Below are 23,786 nucleotides of genomic sequence, written 5' to 3'. Positions count from 1 at the left end.
AATTGGCTCAGCATCCCCAGTCATAGAGCTTGCAATGCCAGTTGGAAGCATCATCAACATTAATAATGTGCTACTCTCCATCTTCAACTGCAAATATAATAACCAAGCACAAAAAGTTAGCAGAAGCTGCTCAAAAAGTCTGTCCCAGTGTTATTCACCTTTGTAAGTCAAAGCACCAATACACTAAAGTACAGAGAAGTCAGGCTGACACTAGAGCAGGACTCTGGAAATTAGTAGAGATGAAAAGTCCATATTACACATTTTCCCATTCTGTCTTAGGTAGGGCAGAAAACAACACTATTAAGGCAAAAAATGTATGAGATACAAAGAAATAAAATGTTGCAAGGTAACCGGTAACTATTTTAATTTCTAAATTTGTCTGTAAATCTGAAATTAGATTGTTAATACTGGCTTCCTTGTTATGTGAGTTCATAAAGGCCAGAGGCCCTTATTCAGCATAGGACTTATCATTCTTATGAAAAAGCTTACTTATGAAATTCACAGAACTTAGACTTTTCCAGTTTCCTTTGCTTCGATTTTTCCTTCGCTATGATCTCAGTCTTTCATTCATAACTTGAACAGTAATCATCTTGAGTGCCATCACATGGCATCTACAGGGTGGTTGCCACGGTCACACCCAGCCAGCATGGATTTAGGAGAGGCAGGTCCTGCCTGACCAACCTGATCTCCATTTATGACCAGGTGAGACGCTTGGTGGGTGAGGGAGAGGCTGTGAATGTTGTATACCTGGACATTAGCAAAGCCTTTGACACTGTCTCCCACAGCATACTCCTGGAAAAGCTGGCAGCCTGCAGCTTGGACAGGAGCACTCCTGGCTGGATGGCCAGACCCGGAGAGCTGTGGTGAATGGTGCCGATTCCAGCTGGTGGCCAGTCACTAGCGGTGTCCCCAAGAGATCTGGGTTGGGCCCAGTCCTGTTTAATACTTTTATTGATGATCTGGATGAGGGATTGAGTCTACCATTAGCAAATTTGCAGATGACACCAAGTAGGAGGGAGTGTCCATCTGCTGAAGGGTACAAGGGCTCTGCAGAGGGAGCCGGACAGGCTGGATTGATGGGCCAAATCCAACAATATGAGGGTCAACAAGACCAAGTGCCAGGTCCAGCATCTTGGCCACAACAACCCCCTGCAGCACTACAGGCTGGGTGGAGACTGGCTGGAAAACTGCCCAATGAAAAAGGACCTAGGGCTGCTGGTTGAGACAGCTGAACGTGAGCCAACGTGTGCCCATCTGGCCAAGAAGGCCAATGGCATCCTGGCCTGTATCAGCAATAGCGTGTCCAGCAGAACCAGAGCAGTGATTGCCACCCTGTACTTGGCACTGGTGAGGCCACACCTTGAGTGACGTGTCCAGATCTGGGGCCCCCAGCTTAGGAAGGATGGTGAGATGCTTGAACATGTCCAGAGAAGGACAACAAGGCTGGTGAAGGGTCTGGAACACAAACCCTGTAGGGAGTAGCTGAGGGAGCTGGGGATGTTTAGCCTGGGGAAAAGGAGGCTCAGGGGAGACCTTACCACTCTCTGCAACTCTCTGAAATTAGGATGTAGCCAGGTGAAGGACAGTCTCTTCTCCCCGGCAACTAGCAGTAGGATAAGAGGATAGAGTCTTGAGCTGTGCCAGGGGAGATTTAGGTAGGAAGAAGTTCTTCACAGAAAGGGTAATTTCATACTGGAATGGGCTGCCCAGGGAAGTGGTGGAGTCACTGTCCCTGGAGGTGTTTAAGGAAAGACTGGATGTGGTATTGTGTAGCATGGTCTAGTTGACACAGTGGTGCTAGGTCCATAGGTTGGACTTGATGATCTCAAAGATCTTTTCCAACATAGTTGATTCTGTGAGTCTGTGATTCTGTAAAACATTGTGCAAATCAGGTGAATGGCCATGTGCTATCGGCCTTGTGGAGTTCACCTCCTCAGACACATTTGTGTGTATAGATTGAAGAGCAGAGGTTCAAAGAACCTCAAAAAAAAAAGAGAGATTGGGTGCAAATATTTAAATTTATCTTGTGCAGCACAAATTTTTGACATTGCTCATTGTCTGTAGTTTTCCCAAGCACTTCATCTCTTATAGCAGCACTGACCCTATAAATATGAAGAAACAGTGTTGTAGTGTTTGTTTTTGAGAGAATGAGAGAGTTCAAGGCTGTTGAAGTAAGTTTGTGAGAGGAAAAGAAGGGAAAAAAGGAAAGATTCAATTTTTAGGAAATGATTGCCTCAGAGTACACTTTTCTTTTGATGTTGGCTTGAGTACTGTTTCCATCATACAAATAAATTTTCCTTTCTTTCTATTTATTTCATATCATTGGACTTCAGGCAACAAATTTTCTATGGAAGAGATACATACACAGGGGGGTTTTAATTCTTTGCTCTCCTTCTTTCCAAGAGTAAGTCTCTAATACCTACCCGTTTGGGGGGGTTTAATACTCTAGTAAAGCTTTATTCCTTTATCAAACAACAGATTTTCTGGTTTGTTCATTTCAAAAACCTTCCACAAAATAGGTTCCAAATACAGTGCGTGGCGGTACCATTTTGGTTGAGTGCTGATGCAAAAGGTACAATCTATAAGGCTATTACACTGCTAAAGCCACATAACCTTCTTTTAAAAATTAAAAATATTGTTTCCTAACAGACAAAACCGGACACGGCATGTGTCATATTCTCATAGTACTATCGTGCTATATCTCAGCCATTTTTAAAACAATACATGTACTGTGCTGTAATTATTTTGAAAGTGTTTAACAAATTGAAAACATTGTGTGCTATTTAAGGGCATTATTGCCTTTATTCTTCTTAACTGGCATTTTGTAATTTAATTCCAGTTCCTTCTCACTGAAAGAATTAAAGATTTAATTGCTTTAATGTAACAATAAGGAGATGTGTAACTCTTCCTAGAGATGATGTCTAACTTGTGAACTGTACAAATACATGTAAGTAGCACTAGTGATATCAACTGAAACCATGAAATTATGTTAATACCTCCCACTGCCTATAGTGACCCCAAGCCACCATGGGCATTTTGTGTCTGGGGAGTAAATTACTTTGGGATAACAGAAAAAGTGAATACTCCTTATCTTCTACACAGCCATTTAGCCCTAACTCCTCTCTCACTGATGCAGATTTACATAAAGTATTACATATTGTGTGTCTGTTTTTCACACATTTGGTTATAAATATATAATATATGGTGGAATGGAAAGGAAGTGCTATTCTTTGTACTTTAAAATTTCTTATGCAAATTCCATGTATTCCTTTTTTATAATGCTCCAAGCTGATATGCAGTTCTTGTTATTGTTGTCTTTATCTTCATATAATTTTATATTTTTATATTCCAATATTCTCTATAGCCCATAAGGATAACTCTGACTTGTTTCAGTCTTCAATAGCAAAGTATTAATTCTTACTGTATAGGGATGCTCTGGACTTATGAACTTATTCCCATTTCTAAAATGTGTTTTTCCAGACAAGAGTCAGTGTATTTTGATCTGATAAATAATATATATTTTCTCTAAGTCTACAAGTCATGCATATTATAAGGCCATGTAATAATGTCAACATTTAAACAATTCCTTAGTGACCTTTAATTGCTTGATACAGACAGCATCTATTTTACGAGATTGGTCATGGTAAGTTTATCAAATTAAAAATATCTTCCCATTAAGACAGATATGACACATTTGGCACACAGTACTTTCTATGAATTTTTTTTTAATCTTGGATATTTCACTTAGATAGATTAAAACATCTTTGTTATTGGAGAAATTCTGAAGGTACTTGATGCTTATATCTCCAGTGATAGAGCAGCAGATGACAAAATGTCTGGGCCACAGACAATTTTTCATGTCTTCTAGGCCATGTCATTTTTTGCTAATTAAACACTCAGTTGGAAGTTTGCAGTTTCTCTGTTTTATGCAAATCCTGAATTAAAAAAATTATCTGCCATTTTTAGGTGAAATGGAATTCAGTAGGTTTGTGAAGTAGTTATCTTAATTAAAAGGAAAAATACTGTGTGGTAATTCGGTTATTTTCCATGTGAACCTCATACTATTTTAAATTTAAGGAAAGGAAAAGTATAGTTGCCCTTACTTTAGCATGGAGGAAGATAGTTAGAGAGACACTCCAATAAAAACAGCAAAAGCTGTGAAGGATGGAGAAAAGAAACTGGAAAAGGCAGAATAAGAAAAATAGCTTCAAAATGTTAGGTCGCAGAGTCAAGAAAAACCAAGCAAGCAGACACCTTCTGCAAGAAGCCTTGTGTTCAGTGCTAAACGCTTCCTACCTCTTCACCGCTTCCTGGCTTCATTAACAGTACCAGCTGTCAAGGAGAGACAAACACCCCAGAAAAGGCCTTGCCCTTCTGAATACCTGAGATTTACACGCTCATGCTTTTTCCCAGGATGATCCACAGTCTTTCTTATCAAGGTCCCAGAATGTTTCAAAACCCATGATGTACCTCAGAAATAGAATGTTTTGTGTGAATTGGTGGATGGTATAAGGAATACAGCTGACTTCTAACATGGTGTTTCCAAGCTATCGTCCTGTTCAGTGGAAGATTACCCATGAGCACACCGCCACAGGCTCTTGTTTGTTATTTCCTGCTGTAATGCTAAAAGTGAATATCCCCCCAGGCTGTGAGAGTAGGGGAAATCGCCTCACTGGGCTCTACGCTCTCCTTACTCACTGCTTTCAATTGCCTTCCCACAGTCTAAATAATTTGGTTTAGGCTTATGGAGTAGTATGAATTAATCTCCAGACTGACTTAGTGCTCAATACTTAGTGCTAAACAGCTGGCAAAAGAATTGTTTTTTTTACTGAAGCATTCCTCATTTTTTCATTGTCTTCAGTAAAATGAAAGAGCAGAAAGGTGGACATGATTATCAATTATTATTATCACTTATTTACATCTACTTGAAATTCTAGATGCTTGATAAGTCTACTTGTTTTATTGAATATAAGAAAAACATTTTCATTAAAAACTATAAGTTTTTGATTATTATTGTCTTGCTGTATTAATGCAGTCTCTAAAAACATAGTGGTTGTCACATATTACCTGCTAGAAGGCTGTACTGTCTACACCTATAAGTAATATAATATTCAGTAAGTTCTAAGCAGATTAATCTCTAGGTATCCTTTGCATAAAGATTTCAAGTATGGAAAAGCTTATTTAAATGGGTGCAACATTTTCTGCTCATAGATTTACTCCTGTGATGCATATGGCAGCTATGTTGCAGCTATATGCAACAAATTCCAGCGTTGCATAAACATTTACCTGTTTCAGACCTTTCAACATAAGCAAGTGTAACTTCCTTCCATGATTCTGCATTTATTTGCAATTATTTTTATTGTTAGAATAAGTAAAGGCCAAATTGGATGCTGTCTAAGCCATGCAGGTCTATTAGAATCAGTTCTTTTGTTCTCCAAAACAGCTCCAGCTGACATGTATGGGGTATGTCTGCATGTGAGTGAGCAGAACTGCTCTCCCTAGGTCACCAGGAGCACAACCCAGTCTGTAAGTGGGAGAAACCAGCATGTGCCTGTGCAGTGAGGTGTTTTTAGTTTAGAAATGTGCAGTAGGCATCACCTTCCTCATCATGAAGGAAATTTCAATTATAATTTACACAAATACCTGCAGAATAGGTCTCAAGATTCTTTTAGGCAGATACAATTGCTTGTATGAATGCAGAAAGTCCCTGTTCTCTGTCATGCACTTGCTTTTAATCTCCATAACATCCTAGCTGGGGGAAATTCCGTAACTAGCAAAGCATAAAGACAACTTCATTTACAGTAACGAGGCCCTATCCACCAGTTATTGAACAAACCCAAAAGACAACCCTTTTACTCTGGAGGCCAAGGGAAGGAAACTGTCTTCCATGAGACATGGTGATGTCAGCTATTTCTAAGTTGTTTCAGGAGGCATGAGTTAGGGAAGACTTTAGCCATTCTTCTTACAAATACAGACAGCGTGAAAAAGGTTCTCATTAAGAGGGTTAAATTCTTTACTCAACTAAGACATCCTGGGAAATGTATTGCTACCTTTCTGTGCCCACTCCTAGCAAATATTTTGAATGTAGGGGGTTTGAACTTTTATGTGGGTCAACACAATGTAACTTTTCACTTTCCAGTTTATAGAGATAATGTTGTCTCATAAATTTAAGTTTTTAGAGCAAACATTCACTCGGTAGTTTCCACTAATGTTTTCTACCCAGTGTATCAGCTTGGTTTACCAATAGATTTTATATCACATGAGGGCAGCTACTCAAAAAGCTTAGAAACAGATTTTGAATTTAACACTCGTGGGCAAGGTGTAAAGGCTGACAGACAGCTCAGCATGGGCCAAGACACAAGCAGAAATTCTTGCACAATGTGTTGCCATGAAAAGAAAGGAGACAATAAATTTGCATCACAGCATGGGAAAAGGCAATGACCAAATTCTCTTGGCATCTCTGACGAGGGAAAAGAAAATATTGTGGTGGAGCACCCTGTGCACAGAAAAATAGTGATCCACTAGGTCAAAGTTACTTGTGGTTTACTGGGCACATAAAAGTGGGGTGAAGGATATTGTAGGTAGTTATGTGGACTGTCACACTTAAAGAATAAAAGAGGTGCTGTAGGACAGCACCCTGCTTTGGGAGGACACTGCCCTGTCCATGGTGGAGGCATGCCTTTCCCTGTTCCAGTGCAGCTCAGCCCTGCTGCTCCCTGATGGTCACTGGAGCCAGCACCTGGTGCTCAAAACAGAGCTGGAATTCAGCCCCTTCACCCATGGGCAGGGGTGTGTGCCCTTGGTGGGCAGTGAAGGTCTGGCACTGCAGTCTGTTGGTGTAGCACAGGAAACAGTGGGTCTGGCTTCCAGGCGGAATTGAAATAGTTGGGTGTTTTTGGGACACTGGGGTTTTTGGAGTGCTAATAACCTCCTGCCATATTTTGAAGTGGAAAGAGGCAATTAGAAGGCAAGTTTAATTTAGAAAAATATAAAACTGTGGCTCATGCTTACTGCACTGTAAGTAGCTAGCAACATAGTCTCCAACAGTGTGTGCAGAAAGGGCAGTAGGTGTTACTTCTTCACAAAATATTGTTCCATTTGTTTGAGGACACAGGCAGAGAGATAACATGCCAACAGAGGGAAGGAATTGTGTGCTTGAGTGTTGCTGGGATTTTTTTGCTTTTCCTTAAGGGAATTAGATTTACTGTAAGGACAGCAAAGTGGCAGGAAAGAACAAGGGAGTGACTGAGAAGAGAAGAAAAATACGGAGCTGCAGAGTGAAGACAAAGTGTGAAAAGGATGTTATTTAAATGTAGCATTGTTAAGTTATTAGAGTGAATGTCTTATTGACTGGAGAATGTTAGCAGAAGTTTAAGTAACTTAATTGGTCTGTTAATCATTGTCCAAGTTGCTTTCTCTTGGGTGTACATAACATTGTTTCTTGGTTTTTGCTGCAAATACTCAACAGGTAGAATGTGAGGCCTTTAGTACTTGCTATGGTAATATATGACTGTACTTCATAACTTTTTGTTCTACAAAATCACTATATCTGTAATAAAACTTATGGAACAGATGCACTGTGTGCTTTTAGGATAAAAAAACCCAAACACCAAAACCACACCAAACCAAAACCAAAACGACACCTTTATCCTTATCTGATTAAAAATCTAAACTGAAACTCCAGTAGCCAAGTAGTCATGATTGTCCAAAAGAATTCCTTGAAATAGATTTAATTCTTTCCTGTTATGACTGCTGTGGCAAGGAAAGGTTAGTATGGCTGTCACCTCGAAAGGAATGGTGGGTGCAGTCAATAACAGGTGCCTCTCTCTCTTGTGTCTCATATACCTTTCTGAACATCAGATTCATCCCCAGCTTTTTATCGGTACTCTTTTTACCCCTCAGCCTCCACAACTCCCTTCTGATCAGGTTAACTTGTTTTCATTTGTGGCAATCATTCATCAGTTTATTCTGAGTACTTCTACAGCCAAAACAGAAATCCATTAAATCTCTATTGCAGTTTAATCTCAACCAATAATTGCTCATTAATCTTGCTGGAAATACACATTTTCTTCAGCCCATTGCCAAGGCACAAGCTTGAGGAAAAAAAGCAAAGTATTTAATCAGTTTTTTAAAGTTTGTTAATGACAAATTCTGGCTGACAGATTAAAAAATTAGGTCTGCTGCATTGGGGTGCATTCAGTTTTTAAAAAGTGATTAACTATATGCCAAGCTGTCAAAGAAATTTTGCATGAAAAAAGAGGAGTTGTTAACATTATTATGTCTCTGCCCAATGATTTTACAATGTCCATTTTAATTATATGTGAAAAAAAAAGTCAACACCATGCAGTAATTATCAAAAAGTGGAGTTGTGTAACTATGAAAAGAGAAGCCTGAAACACCTTTTATGCTCATTCATACTCTCCCCCAATTTTTTTCTTCCATAGGTTTGACTTTAAAAACACTTCTGTCTTTCCATCTAAAATTTTAGTTACATCTGCTAGCTAATAGAATTGAACACACATTTTGGCTTTTCTGTCCTGAAGAACTTCTCCTTATTCTTGCTCTCCCATCAAACAATGTCTTCATCCTGGGAGACTCAGTTTTCCAGAGCAGTTGGATTTGCTGACACAGGTAGATCATGGCCTGAGTTGATTTAGAAGTCCCACACTTGCTAAATAATTCAACCTATTTTATGGCTACTTGCTTAATACCCAGTTTCTGTGGAGTTAGTAAAGTGTCTGACAAAAGGTCAAATTGATTGCACTATTTCTCTCTGTTGAACTTTTGCTGCTTCCTCATGCTGCTGTCAGTTTATCTTCACTTCTGATTGATTTTCTTAATTCAAAAATTAATGCAAAAAGGTCTTTTCTAATGAAAAGCATGTTTGTCAATATTCTCCACTCCCTTTATGGATTTCTGTTGCGTTGTTACTTTGATTACCAGCTCCTAATCTGTTTATATTCTGGTTTGCTTGAAAACCCAAGTCTTCATTCTTCAAATGTGTAGTTTCATTTTAAAGATCTTTTTGAGAGCAGAAAGCAGCCTCATGCTACCTGACCCATACTGTATTTTTATATTCAGAAAGAGAAGAAAAACAACCTGTTGTCAGCAGCAAGTCTTTATTTCTGGTCAGAGATGAATTCCCAGATAAAAGGATATATTTCTTCTTTGCCTTGTGACACAAAGTCAGACTTCAAAAGCCTTCTACTTGTTCAAAGTGACTTGGAGGCTGAAGAAGTGACACTGTGTAAGACTGTATATGACATTTGCTGCTGCTGTGCACTTGTTCTGTGCAAAGTATTGAGTCTTGAACTCTTTTTAGTTTGACAGAAAACCCATCATAATGTTTGACTATTACTAAGCTTCAGCATCACAGATGTTGAACTTTTCTTGATGCTTGTATACATCATACAAGACGAAACAAGTGAAGCTGCGTTACAGACATTGCTTTGTGTTGTGATGATGAATTGTTTCTGCCACTGATCACCATGCCAGCAATGGAGTACATGGCTGTAATAGCACATTTTCACATTCCATTTATTAGTTCCAATACTGATTAATCTTTTTCCAATGCAGCTTTAGACTTTCTTTGTGGTTAAATACAGCAACTTTTGAGGATTTCCCTATTCAAATAGTAAATACTAACAAAAAAAGATCCTATCATTCAAGTTAAAGTAGTCCACATTACCCAGTCCTCCAACATTTTATACAGTTGAGCACATCCTCTCATTAATTTGGTTTTCCAGCATTCTGTATTGTTGAAGTTTAATAAGAATGCACAAGTAACATAAGCACCTTCCCTCCCTACATTTGTTAAAGTTGTCCTAGACAGATGTGAACACGAACTCTGAACTGGCATCAAGTTTGAAAAATCAATTTTGATCACGAAATCTTCACTAACAATTTGATGTGAGGGAAGTGAATTGGTAGTCCAAGTGGAGACCAGTGACAAGTGCTGTTCCTTGGTGATTGGTATTGGGATTGGTGATGTTCAGCATCTTTGTTGGCAACATGGACACTGGGACAGAGTTCACTCTTAGCAGCTTTGCGGATGACACCAAGCTGAGTGATGTGATCAACATGACAGAAGGAAGGGATACGCCATCCAGCAGGACCTGGACAACTTGAGAGGTGGACCTTAGCAAATTTCATGAAGTTCAGCAAGGCCAAGTACAAGGTGCTGCATCTGGGTCAGGGCAATCTCAAGCACAAATACAGGCTGTGGGGAGAATGGATTGAGACTAGGCCTGTGGAGAAGGACTTGGGGGCATTGCTGGACAAGAAGCTTGGTGAGTTGACAATATGCACTTGTAGCCCAGAAGGCCAATTGTATCCAATTGAGATCTCCAATTGAGATGCATCAAAGGAAGCAGGACCAGCAGATCAGTGGAGGTGATTCTGCCTGTCTGTTCTGCTCTTGTGAGAACCTGCAGTGCTGCATCCAGCTGTGGAGTCCCAAACAAAAGAAAGACAAGGACCTGTTGGATTGAGCCAAGAGGAAGTCCCCGAAGATGCTCAGAGGCCGGGAGCACCTCTCCTGTGAAGACAGACTGAGAGATTGGGGCTATTCAGCCTGCAGAAGAGAAGGCTTCAGGGAGACCTTATAGCACCTTCAAGTGCCTAAAGAGGGCCTGCAGGAAAGCAAGAGAGAGTTTTGTTACAAGGGCATGTAGTGACAGGACAAGGAGGAATGGCCCTAACCTGAGGGATGGCAGGTTTAGTTTAGATATTAGGAAGAAATTCTTTACAATGTAGGTGGTGAAACACTGGAATAGGTTGCCCAGAGACATTGTGGATGATGCCCCATCTCTGAAACTGTTCAAAGTCCAACATGGATGGCACAATGAGCAACCTGGTCTAGTGGAAAGTGTTCCTGCCCATGGAGGGGACGGTTGAAACTACATGATCTTTAAAATCCCTTCCAGCCAAAACTATTCTACAAATCTATGATTCTTTCTTCTTATCCTAATGCATTATATTCTGCATTACTGGGCATCTAGTAAATTTTTCTCATGTTGTGAACAGGCAATGAAACTATTCTGGATGACTTACCTAGCAGTAATGCCTACCAGTGTACTAATTTTCTTCTGTTTTAACTATAGATGTTCAGGATGAAATATTATAAACAAATTGCAGGCTACAAACTAGTCTCATTGTGCTCATTGCAATATAGCCATTAATGCACACAGATGGTAGAAACAGAATATTATTTTGAGGGAGAATTTCTTCAATTTCTCCTATATTCTCTGCATAAGTCAACAACCAAGAATTGAAAATAAGGGGAAAAAAATCCCCAGCGTCATGGCTTCTGTGTCCCCTTTTTATGCTTGCATTTAATCTTTACCATAGTGAGAAGTAAAGATTAGTAAGTAGCACAGAGTAGCACTGACCACTGAGCACACCTATGAGAGGTGGGTAGTGTGGGTTTCTTGAGAATAAGGTTATCTATCAGATCCCATGGTTCTGGTTGTGATTAAATCATCAACGGAAAAAAACATGCAGATTACACTGTGGAATAACCTACTTCTTTTTTGCCCTCTTTTGTCCCATCCCACTTCTCTAATACAGTGCTCAGAAAAGCTTTCTGTGACAAGGCTCTGCATAGCCCAGGCGATTCATTCATGTTCTCTCCAAAAAACTGGGATTATCTTCAGCATGCCTTCTGAAATTGTTTTGCTTTCTACTCTATGACTTAAAAGTGGCTCATATTCTGCAAAGTTCTTGCTGAGTGTTAAAAACATTTAGCAATAACTTTTTTTTCAAAGCTGATACAAAGTAGTAGGAAATGACTTAGTAGTTCTTTTAACAAAGCTAGTTAGCAAATAGGCATGTTCTCTTCTTGCTTTCTGTTACTGAACTGGTTATTCCCCCAAACAGGAAAACAGAGTAAGTCTTAAAGACTCTGTGGCCTGTAATATTATTTTAAAATAATTTCGCTATTCATTGGTGGTACAGAACATAAAGAGCAAAAGATGGTGGAAATAAGTGCTATCTTCTACTGCGTATTCAGACTCTGAAAAAGGTTTTCTTCATTATTATGCAAGAACAAAATTCCCTGTTTATTCAATTTGCCTGAGCTTAGTATGTCATGGAAGAAAAATTGTAGGGATCTGCAGGGCCACCATGCCCAGTATCACACAAACCCCTTGCTTATTCTTAGAGTGGTTGTCTCCATAGGTTATCAAATCAAGAGAGAAACATGAGTAAAATATAGTAAGATATTCTGACAGAGGCCTGAGCTTCTGAAAAACATCTGAAGTTTTTCAGTATTTGTAGGACTATTTCATGGTAACTTAGTGTCCCAGACCAGAAAATGTTAGTAGAGAAAAAGGAGAGAGTCTGGAGTAATCTCTGTCTGCATATGCATAGATTGTCAAGCAGAAGAAAAGCAGAGACCCCTAGAAAAGTTTTAGGAGGAAAAAAAAAAACCCTTCCACAAGTCAGTACAGAAACTACCTCAGTAAATAACTTTATTTACTTTATTTCATTTAAATGAAATAGTGTTATTTCTAGCAGGTACAGCAGTTTATCCTGTGCATGAGTGTTGGCTCACTACACACATTAAGGATAGCACAAGCTAACCCTTAACTCTGGCCTTAGTACAACTGCATTGAAATGTTTACAGATGTATCTTTTCTGAAAACATAGATTTCGGTATTGATGCTTTTCTGTCAAATTACAATGAATCCATCTAGGTCAAAATACCACCCTAGTCAAATTACAATGAATCCACACTCTTGATGTTTGGAGATGTTTCAAATGATTCTTGATGAGCCAACATGAAAAAAAGGAGAATGGGCACTTGTGTAGATTAAAGTGAGGTGTGGATGTTAGCATAAAAACACTGAATTGTGGTTCAGAGATAACTGTTCTTGTGTTGCATCAGTGAAAGAAAAATCATACACCTGATCTCCTTTTTCAGCATTCCAGCTAAAATGCAGTTTTCCTTTTATTCCAGTAGGTCTGGAATAAATTATAGTTTCTCTCTGTTCAAACTCTCAAAGTCTGCACAACTTCAGCATACAATGAGTCAAATATGAACAGAGCGCTTAAGGAGTTGATCAATGTGTAGGAGTTTCTGTGATTCAGAAAAAGTAGGTATTCTACCCATATACAGTAACAGTATATGGGTTTGAAATGGGAATAGTTTTCCTCCACTTTCATTAATCAGTTTTATGAGACAGAATCTTTTTATATAAAGATAGCAATCTGCACAAATGTCAAATGATTGAACAACTCGTTCATGAATATGTGGCAATCCATTTTAATACCAATCATTGATTTTGGCAATGAGAGTGAAATCCCTTTGAATTGTATTGATTGGTTAAATTTCTCTATTAAATGTACTGAGTGTTGTGCAGTGCTGAAATAGATGCAATAACTTTATAGTACCTGTTTTCTTTTTTATTTTTTTTAACAGAGCTTTTCTGAGGTGGTGATGCATATTAGCTCATTGAAATGAAACAGGATGGCCATTCACAATATTTTAATAAAAGAGAACATGCTCAGGCTGCTATGTAATTAACTATGCCTTTGAGATACTCTTGCATGTAGAGTAGATCTTTTTCCTATTAAATTGCTATTTATTTTTGACCTTTAATGTATCAAAAACAGTCTTCTTTCTGCATACTAAGCAGTGCTGGAGAACAACAATAAGCTGTTGTATTGCTCTCCTTAAATGACACTTACAGCTTGGCAGAGTTACAAGGGAGCTGGAAGGTTTGCCATTCAGGAGCTAAAATAAAGGACTTATCCGTTGCTCCCAGCAACATTTTACTTCCTTGAAATTTTAGAAATACAACTAACTGCTGGATTTTCACCTTCCAAAAGTTTCTGGGATAAGTAGCTGATTGCGCCCTTTAATATTATTATTATTATTACTGTTATTATTACTGTAGTTGTTACTACTATTATTATTTCTTGGGCCTCAGCAGGTGTTTAAAGTAAGTTTCTAGTGCTAAACCTTGAACCTGCTTTGGTGCTGTTTCTTCCCTCCCTTCTGGGTGAAAGCTGAGGGCAACCCTTGCACCTGTGTCTGCTCCACGCAGCACACACAAACCCAAGACAAGTCAGCTATTTTTTTGTCCCTTCCGGCCCTGAAATGCTGCTTTTCCTTCCTCAACATGTATGCTATGTCCTGTTGAATCAAAAAAAAAGTGATCTCAGCTTCATTGTGACATTCTGAGAGAAGGCTACTGAACTGTGCAGTGAAATTTTATGATTCCAAATCAAAAGTGGTAATTATTAATGACAGGGGATGTTAAGTACATGGTCATTGGGGTTCAGAGAAAGGGGTGGCTCTATGTAAGTAGAGAGGAGCTGTTTTTTTGAGATCTGTATTGAATACAGAATTTTAAGGAAAGGCTAAAATGCAAGCCTCTAGTCCAGTCCTGCAGCCTTTTACCTAATCATTGGCAGCAAATGACAAAGGCTGTGTGCAAGGAATTCTTTTTAAATTTAAATAGGGATAAAAATTACATTAAAAACCTTGGGAAGGGCTCATTTTAGAGCCTAAGCTGACATTTTATTCGCACAAACTATTTGAGTAATAATATTTATGTGAAAGGGAAGGCTATTTTACCTGACAGGATCTTTATATACAAAATAATAGAACACTTGTTTTCCACCAGCATTCAGATCACAGAGGCGTTGACCATTGGCAATGTGTGTACTGAATAATGTAGTTAAGCAAGAAATTTTTAGAAGCAAGTTAAATATTTTTGACTTCAGCAGAATAATTAAACCACTTTAACATTTGCACCACACTGAAAAAAACACCAATCTTTTATGGGCATAATTACACCTATGAGGGTCTTGCCTGGGGTTGTAGAAATTTGTCATGATTTTGATTGAGTTTCATTTCCACCTTTGGCATCTTGATCCTTGACCCAACGGCTCTCAGACTTCAGGGTGCACACAAAGTCTTGCTGCATTCAGTGGCAAGTAATGCTGTACATGGATTTGTTCCTAGCAATGTGCTTTGGAGCCTCAGAGTTGTCCCCATTGGAGGCTGGGCCAGGCACTTAACCCTTAGCTTGTGACCTTGTCACCCATTGCTGTGTACACATCTAAAAATTGTGTGCTGTGCACACGTCTAAAAGTAAGTTTTATTTTCTAGATGAGTCTGTATTTTAAAAATGACTGTGTGTTTTAAAATTTGACAGCTTCAGGTCATACAGTCTGCAAAGCAGAAGTTTAAAAGTTAAAAAAAGAATATATGCCCCAAAATGTAATGTTTTGTATTTAAGAGACTGGTAAGACCTGTAAGACTCTGATGTGGAGTTAAATCCATTCAGTGTGAAGTTATGCTCTGCAGAGAATCATAGAATATCTGAGTTGGATTGGACCTACAAGGAACATCAACCCCTGGCCCTGCACAGGACAGCCCCAAGACATCACACCATGTGCCTGAGAGCATGGTCTGAAGACTTCTTGAACTCTGTCAAGCTTGCTGCTGTGAACACTTCCCCGAGGAGCCTTCCAGTGCCCAAGAATCCTCTGGGTGAAAAAAAACCGTATTCTAATAGCCAATCTAAACCTCTAACACAGCTTCACGTCATTCCTTTGGGTCCTGCCACTGGTCACCACAGAGAAGAGATCAGAGATCACTGTCTGCCTCTCTGCTTCCCCTCACAAGGAAATGGTGACTGCAGTGAGGTCTCCCCTCAGTCTCCTCCAGGCTGAACAGACCAAGTGACCTCATGCAGTCCTCAATGCAGCTTCCACTCAAGGCCTTTCACCATTCCCGTGGCTCTCCATTGAATGGTCTCCAAAAGCTTAGTCTTTTTTATATTGTGGCACCCAAAACTGCCCCCAGCACGCGAGGTGAGGCTGCCCCAGTGCAGAGCAGAGCAGAGCAGGACAATCCCGTCCCTTGCCCGGCTGGCCGTGCTGTGCCTGGTGCCCCCCAGCACAGGCTTGGTGCTCCGGGCTGCCAGGGCACTGCTGGCTCAGATGCGAGTTGCCATCGACCAGGATCCCCAGGGCCCTTTCCCTGGCACTGATTTCCAGTCTCTGGTTCCCCAGTCTGCCCATAGACCCAGGATTGCCCCGTCCCAGCTGCAAAATCCAGCACTTTCCCTTGTTAAACTTCGCAGGGTTGGTGATTGCCCAGCCCTCCAGTTTGTTCACTAGGAGCTTATCGACTTCCCTCAATCAGAAGACCTAATGACTATACCTCTGCGTGAAGACTGATCTGCACACCGGTGGAAAATAAAAGATTGCTGAAGACGTGTGTCTGGGCCAGCGGCAGGGCCAGGGGCTGCAGCCTCCGCCCGGCTGCCGGGCCGGTGTCGCCGAGGGCTGCTTCCCCGAGCCGCTGTCGCGATCGCCGCGCCGGGGGCGGCGTGGGCGGGTCCGGCGGTGACGGGGGCGCGGGGGGCTCGTCCCGCCGTTGCCATGGAGCCCTTTGTGCCCGCGGAGCGCCTCCCCCGGCCCGCCCGCGCTGCCCCCGGGCCCGGCAGCTGCCGCCTTTGCCCACGGCCCGGCCGCGCCCCCGGCCCCCGCCCGCCTCAGCGCACGGCGGCGCGGGCTGCCTGTTGTTGTCGGACCCGCGCTCTGCCCGCCGCTGGGAACAGCCGGCCGCGGCCGCTGCTGTCCCCAAGTTCCTTCTTGTAATTGTTAAAAGGAGAGGAGGGGCATTAAAAAAGAAGAGTAAAGGTGCTTGAGCCGCCGCTCCAGAAAGGAGGGAAAGTCGGCTCGGCGGCGAGGAGGCTTCCCAGGGCGCAGCGAACTGATTCAGGAGATTAATTTACGAGTGGGCGACAAAAGGTAAAGCCTGAAAGATGGATCGCTTGTGTGAGATGGAATGGGAGCTTTCGTGGAAAGGTTTATGGCTTGTCTTAAAACGGCACTTTTGAATGTCTTTCCGATCGTTTTCGACTTCAAAATGCTGTAAGTCTCTTACCCAAAAATAAATAGGTAGCAAAATTTGGCCGCATTTTAGAGTACACAGGAAAGGCAAGAAAGTAAATGTTACTCTTCAGTATCCTATTTCCCCCAAATGCCTCGTGTTCTTATTCAGCAGCACTTGATTTGACCGCAGTTATTTCTTGGTGCGACCCGTCTAAAGCAAAGCTATAAGTAATTCCACTGAGTTATAATAATTCAACCAGCCGATCTTCATTGTGCGAAGATGTATTTCTGTAGATGCATGCTTTTGAGTTTGCAGACCTGTTGCTTTGTACTTTCAGCTTAGAAAATGTTCTCAGTAAAATACCATATACTCAACTGTAGTGATATCTCTCTTCAACTTATAGTCTTATGTAGGTGAGAACGAGATTTGCATCTTTTATAATTATATTTAACCTTTCAGACTTTACTGAGCTTTTCAGATAGATTTTTTTTAGATGCATCAGCTAATTTGAAATTCATTACAGATAGTAAAAATAATGCATGCTTATGACTTGCTAGTTTCATCTGGTGCTGCCCAAGTTCCAGGGAAATGTGACTGACTGTTTAAGGGATTAAATAAATGAATTTCATGTGGAAGTCAGTTGTGTGGAAAAAGTCCCGACAGCCTTCTTTGACACAGATCTGTATGCTTGTTAAGGTAACAGTTCAGTAGTTTGATCTTTTGGCTGAATAAATGAAATACATAAAATGTAAAAACAAACCACCCTTCCTTATGTCTAGTACTCTCTGCTAACAATAAAAAAGAGAGTTTTTAGAGCATGTTGTTTTTATGTATTTTTCCTGAATCAAAACACTGCAGGAATGTCTTAATGTGGAGTAATACTGTTTACTAGGTGACTGCATTTGTGCAATTAAAGGAGTAAACATGGATCCTCCCAATGTCCATAAGGACTGAAATACATGAATTTGGGGGATTTTTTTTCTGATATAGTTAGTTTTTATCAGTTAAAGTAGGAAACAAAAGGTTTTCTAGGTCAAAATGGTATAGCTACTCAATGTTAAGCTCAGTGCTGGGATGATTTGTGGTGTGGGTTGGCTTGTTTATTTTTCCTTTTTTTTTTTTCTTCTTGTAATCTAGAATATTAATCTTTCTTCAGATGTTCCCATCTTTATTAGACCAATAGAACTTCTGTAATTACTTCAAGACCAAAGTTTATTTCAAAAAGAGTTTTGTAAAACAAATTTAATGTTTGACTAGTGCTCAGTAGTTTAAGTGCTGTGTGCAATTGATCCAGGCTTTTTCCCACTTGATCCAACTAGTCATTTTAACTAGTTTGTACCACTAGACTGATTTTAGTAAGACAATTTAACTTGCTCTGTGGCCTTTTTTCAGTTGATTGTGGTGTCTTAAAGCGTGCTCATTTACTGTGGATTCTTTCAATAGCTTTCTAATTGCAGACATTTTAATTTTAGTGGCTTCTGAAGTCCTGTGAAGAAACTGGGTACTTTCTTCCTCTCCCTCCTAAGATGTGCTGCATAAAGGCCCCAGTTGGTCTCAACGCTGGGAAGAACATTAAAGTGACTTAGAAACACTCATGAAGTACTCGTGAAGCCTGTGGTGTCAGAGCAGTACCTGAAGTTGTTACAGCAGTTAATTCCAGTCTCCTTTTCTAAAGTCCTCTGAGTCAGGTGTAGAAATAAAAATTCAGTGAAGTTCCTGATACAGTGTGCTCTCAGTGGAACCTCCTGGGGTTGATAAATATTTCAAGAAGCTGAAAGTTAGTGATACATTTTAAATGCACTGCTAAGCTGAGATACTTCATGGTCCTTTGCATACACATTTGCATTATTCATTTGTGCTGTGTAGGTAGATAATGGGCCAAATCTATCTTTGGTATTACTCCACTGATTTCTGAGTAACTGAGCTAATTCAACCATGTGTGTACTTCGTGCTTTTTGGAAGTCCAAGGCAAAGTCAGAATTACTTTGGTGATTTTATTATACAGGTAAGAGTTGTTTGTACACTAGCTATTAATGTTTGGTAGCTTAAGCGTTTCTTCATGAAGATAATTGTAAGCAGAAGGTATAATTTAATTTTTCTTCTTTTTCTGAAAAAACCCCATAGTTAGTGTTTTAATTGCTGAAGTGACTGAGAGGTGTGATAAACCAGCTTTCTGTCATTGGCAAAAATTCATCCTAATAACCTACTAACTTAGAAGTTCTTGACACACTTCTTTGTGCCATGATAAACTCTCCTTGCATGTTTTAAGCAGCCTTCCTTGGCTGGGTCCATGATACTGATGTGCTGCATTTGTGTGTATGCATGTATACAAGCTGTACATATATCTCTATTTTAAATAACTAGGTGCTTGCTTTGACTTACAATGAGAGGCAGAGGTAACAGAAAATGTAAAGCCTTGATCTATCAGCATGGACTAGATTTAAAATGCTGACTCTGAGCACATCATTCATATGGCAGAGTATGTAATGCATTTGATGGAAGCTACTATCCCTACATTTAAAACTGTATATGAAAGAGGTTATTGTTTGTGGGGGAGCTTTCCCACACAAACACACGCTTTTTTTTTTTCTTTCTTTCTTTCTTTTAGTAGATAATGATGATGTAGAAATTTTAATATCAAATTTAACTACTTAATTTTAAGATTCAAAGAGATCCCATCAGAAGACCCTTAGCATGGGGTTCATGCTATTATGAATAGTTTCTGCCAGAGATCAAGGCCTTTGTATGGCATCCTCAGAATGCTTATTCTAGTAATTGTCTTTTGAAAAAGCTAACTTGAAAATTAAAGTAGAAACTTTGTCCTCCCAGCTGTGAACACATGAAAATATCTCTGTCAGTGTTGAGTGTTACAAAAATGTGCAGTTTTTGGTGTCTGAAAGAAAAAGTAGGTGGAAACACAACTCTCATTTCAGTCAGTTGAAGTAAGGCTCTACTTAATACACCCTGTGTTTAACATTTTCTAATGACAGTGTGCACAGCCATCTTATTCGGGAAAAGTCCTTCCTTTTATCACAGCACAGTGGAGCAAATCAGAACTTCGGAGTCAATAAGAAAAATACTTTTACATTTAGGATGTTTTCATGGAATTATCACCATTGTATGTAATTCCTGTTAAGAATACATATAAACCTGAAAAATTTTATTCTCAGTGGAATGAAACATGTTGAAGCCTAATAACTTTTGCAGCTTTAGCAGTTGTCAGAGAAGCTAAGACTTGGGGCACTTCTCTCTTCTGTGCCAAGGAATTCTGTCAAAATCTATTGAGACTGCAATAAGCATTGATTGACAATTTATTCTAAAACTATAGGCAGAGAAATATTATATTTTTGAACTGTTGAGCAATTACATTAAATTGTTTGGTGATCAGCAAGCACTCAGATGTCATCACATTTTTGGGGTTTTTTCCTAGTTCTGGCATCAGTTTTCATAGTAGTGATGAATACTGATTTTTTTTTTTTTAAGACAGCTTGACTTCTTTTAAATAATATTACCACTGAACAGGTGTACATTCTGTGTTTAAGATATTTTGATTGTGTAGTAAATAAATTAATTAATACTGATTATTGTCATTCTCTTAGCTTTGTACAAGTGTTGCATAAGGATATCTACGTGTGGAGTGGTACCAAGCAGTCAAATTGGAAACTGAGGGCAGAAGGTGCCTTTGCTTTCTAGTATATATAGGCTCTCGTTCTGCCATATGCTCAGGGCTATTTCACCTGGCACAGGTACCCATTCCTTGTGATGTTTGCATGCACGGTGGCTTGAAGATGATGTTGGTTGCCATGGTGGGAGAAGGGCAGACTGCTTGTCCAGCTTACTGGATGGCCCAGCAGACTATAAATAAATAACTGCATTTCTTCTACAGGTTGTGCAGTTTCTCATTTCTATTTTGTCAACCCACTGCACAGCTGGAATTTGTAGTAAATCTGAAGTCTAATAAGTTTGCTTTTCTGTGTTTCCAACTCTTTCAAGTTTTCTTAACTGACAGAGTTCATGAATGTGCAAAAGGGACATACCTGATACAAATCTCTTGCACAGAGGATTAAAATGACTGCATCATCAATAATGTCAAATGGGTGTTGTTGACTAAAATGTAGAAAACAATATAAAAGTGAAGAGGAAATATTACTTGTAGGTTTTTTGCAGTTAATGGCCATGGTCAGAAGGATCAGTATTTTATTGCTGAGCCCAGTCTAGCTTGAACCTTCTAATAATGCTTTTATCTTCTAAAGTTTTGAAACCCTTAGTTGTCACAAGATGCCCTTTAAGCAATAGGAAAGTCAGGCTGTTGCTGGAAACTAGCTTAGAAATCCTAAAACATTCTTCTAATGCAAGAGATGGTTAATTGACAATAGATAAAGACAAAGAATTAAAATAGAATGACAGCAGAGATTTTAAGCAAACAAACAAAATGCTTCAAATCCCAATAAACTGTTCTGCATTTATTTTTTTAAGGTTACATTGATACCTGTCTGCCCAGCCCTGATTTCAGGTTAGATTTCTTTTGGCTTTCCAGTTGACCCTCTCAGTTGGTTTTTTATGTGATAAAAATTGAGTAGTCAAATTTCAAATTGAGAGTCAAGCGTGCAAATGGCTCTATGACAGCTTTCTGTGAGGAGCGAGTTCTCATCTTTGTCCTTGGTCTCTGCTCCTCTTCTCCACCTCAGTCTGCACAGTGGCTCTGTTGTTTTTCATTGTCTTTCTGTGGCATTCAAAGCCATTATGTATTCACAGCTCTATACTGCTGAGCTATGACTCTTTTTAAGTAATTCCCACCTAATTGATACTCAGTCACATGGGTAAAGTCCTTCAAAAAAGCTCCTGTCAGCCCAGTCCCTGCCATTAGCTGGGGAGAGAGATGCTCCTCAGTTCTCATGTGAAATTCGGAGCCATTAGGGAGGGAAATTCGTGGCTGCTGAATCAGAGAAAATATTTTTAGTGATCTGTCTCTAGTACTTACACTTTTTTTTTTTTTTTTAATGAGCTTGATATTCAGTCAAAGCCAGAAGTTCTCAGATGGTTTAAAACGAGGTATCAAGATCTGCTGAAATTAGTGAAAATTGGCTTACTTATCAGGAGGTGGATCTGTGTTGGGTTGCCTTATGTTGCCCTTGTAGTTATGGAAGACTTGCCTGAGCTGATATAATCCGTATGTTTTATTGTGCTCTTGCTGCAACAGCTGCTTTAAGTAACTTCAGCCATGGTAAACTATCGCACATCTTGGCATATCCTGTGGAGGAGGTGAAATGTCACCAGCTTTATCTGCTTAAACTCTATTTGGAATCATGTGCTCTTAAGGATGCAATTAAAAGAGGAAAGACAATAATATATAAACTGCAAAAGCCCTTGGGCTAGCCTAAATAATTTTACGGCATCCTCACCATATTTGTTCCCCTCTAAACAGTCACAAGGGTAGACATTGCACTGGAAGGGTGTGTGCTTGACATTCATAAAGTTTCAAACACTGATGTATTTTGGGTTTAATTTTAACCAAGCAGAGATGCCTAAAAAGTAGTTTCCAGTAAATGATTTGCTGGTGCTAGGATCTGATGAATAACTTGTGTTCCCTAATCTATTAATTGAACAAACATATAGAAAAGAATTTAGAGCAATTTTATTTTAATATAATTGTTTCTGTCTGACATTAATACTACATATGAGTATTGAGTAACCCCAGCATTAACCATAATTCCTTCTTCATAATTCTTTTTATGCCTCAGTTCACTATAAGTCTATATATGCTCTGGTCCACCAATGATTTGTGATTTTCATCACAAATAACAGAGACTGTATATTCAGTACCAAAATATTAAAAGTATTGAAATTGTAGTTTCAGAGGTGGAGAATTTTCCTCCAGCAGTAGCTTAGCGGAGTGTATAGATTTCTCAGTCATTTTTGTTTTATGTAGTACTTGCATCCACTTTTGAGAATGTCATGTTATACCTCCAGTCTCCCATTACTGCTCTTGTAATGTGCTGGCAATCCATGGTTTTCGTTTGATTTTGGTTTTGTTTGTTTGTTTTGGTTGGTTGGTTGTTGATGTTCTTTGGGTTTGTTTTGTTTGTTGTTGTTTTATTGGAGGGTTTTTGGTTTGTTTTTTTTTTGTCTGTGTTTTTACAACTATTGCTTAAATTTTGTTTCATAGATGAAATGTTCACTTTTCAACTGTAAAGCAGTTATTGCTCTGGGTACACTATGTACTTTGTTTCTAATAAGTATTTACAACAAAAAAAGTTAATAATTTTTTTAGTAAAAGTGGGGTTTTTCAAGTGCCATTGCCCGTCTTAAATAAGCTTCTGCTGTTGTTTTAAAGCCCATGTACATACACATAAAGTGCAGAATTATATGAAGAATGATATCAAAATTAGCCATGTCCAAATTAGCTCTGTATTTAAATAGGAACTTTACCTGGAATGTGTATCTATATACTCCCTCAGTGCTCTTTGCACAAGTTGTCTGTCTCTGAAGAGTGGCCTTTCACACAACATTAGTCCTAACAAATTGTTATTTTTGCAGTATCTTTTAGTTTGACAATCTTTTATTTTCACTGTGTTTAATGGTAGATTAAAGTATATTTTAAAATTTGTGTTAAATTATCATAATGAACCTGTGCAGCACATCATAAATAAGTTATTTCTAATATTGTATGAGCTGTTTGGCCTATACTGTAAATTGTGTACAATGAGAACTTGCTGTAAATCAGTCACATGCTCCTTGATTCAGTTGATGGAGTAGGCCAGAACTTCATTTGCTTGGTAGCTGTAGTTCTGCGCTGAAGAGCTAACACTAGGTCACAGCTTGAGGGAGGCAGGTAAGGAGAAGGGGGAAACAAAAAGTAAAGTCTTAAAAGGTGGTGATATTTTTCATTTAGACATCTAGCTGACATATTGGTCCTTCCAACTAAAGAAAA

General features: G+C 39.4%; 1 protein-coding gene and 1 long non-coding RNA gene across 7 annotated transcripts in view; one reads left to right on the top strand and one right to left on the bottom strand.

The window, feature by feature from the left end:
* Window positions 1–23,786, top strand: part of CTNND2 (catenin delta 2) — a 638,637-nt gene that overhangs the window by 199,699 nt on the left and 415,152 nt on the right. The window contains exon 1 of one of the 6 annotated variants that reach the window (XM_068196798.1): window positions 16,616–16,770. The exons of the other annotated variants lie outside the window; for them this stretch is intronic. The gene's annotated coding sequence lies outside the window, so the exon portion shown is untranslated. Of the gene's footprint in view, window positions 1–16,615; window positions 16,771–23,786 lie in introns of those variants that run through there. 6 annotated transcript variants of the gene reach the window in all.
* On the bottom strand, window positions 14,755–16,221 carry LOC137477558 (uncharacterized). Its single transcript, XR_011001047.1, has 2 exons — window positions 16,178–16,221; window positions 14,755–15,068 (listed from the first exon to the last, which is right to left on the bottom strand). It is a non-coding gene; the product is annotated as an uncharacterized lncRNA (long non-coding RNA).

Source organism: Anomalospiza imberbis, chromosome 1 (genome assembly GCF_031753505.1).
Source record: "Anomalospiza imberbis isolate Cuckoo-Finch-1a 21T00152 chromosome 1, ASM3175350v1, whole genome shotgun sequence".
NCBI lineage: Eukaryota > Metazoa > Chordata > Aves > Passeriformes > Viduidae > Anomalospiza > Anomalospiza imberbis.
This window is presented reverse-complemented; position numbering and strand designations above follow the sequence as displayed.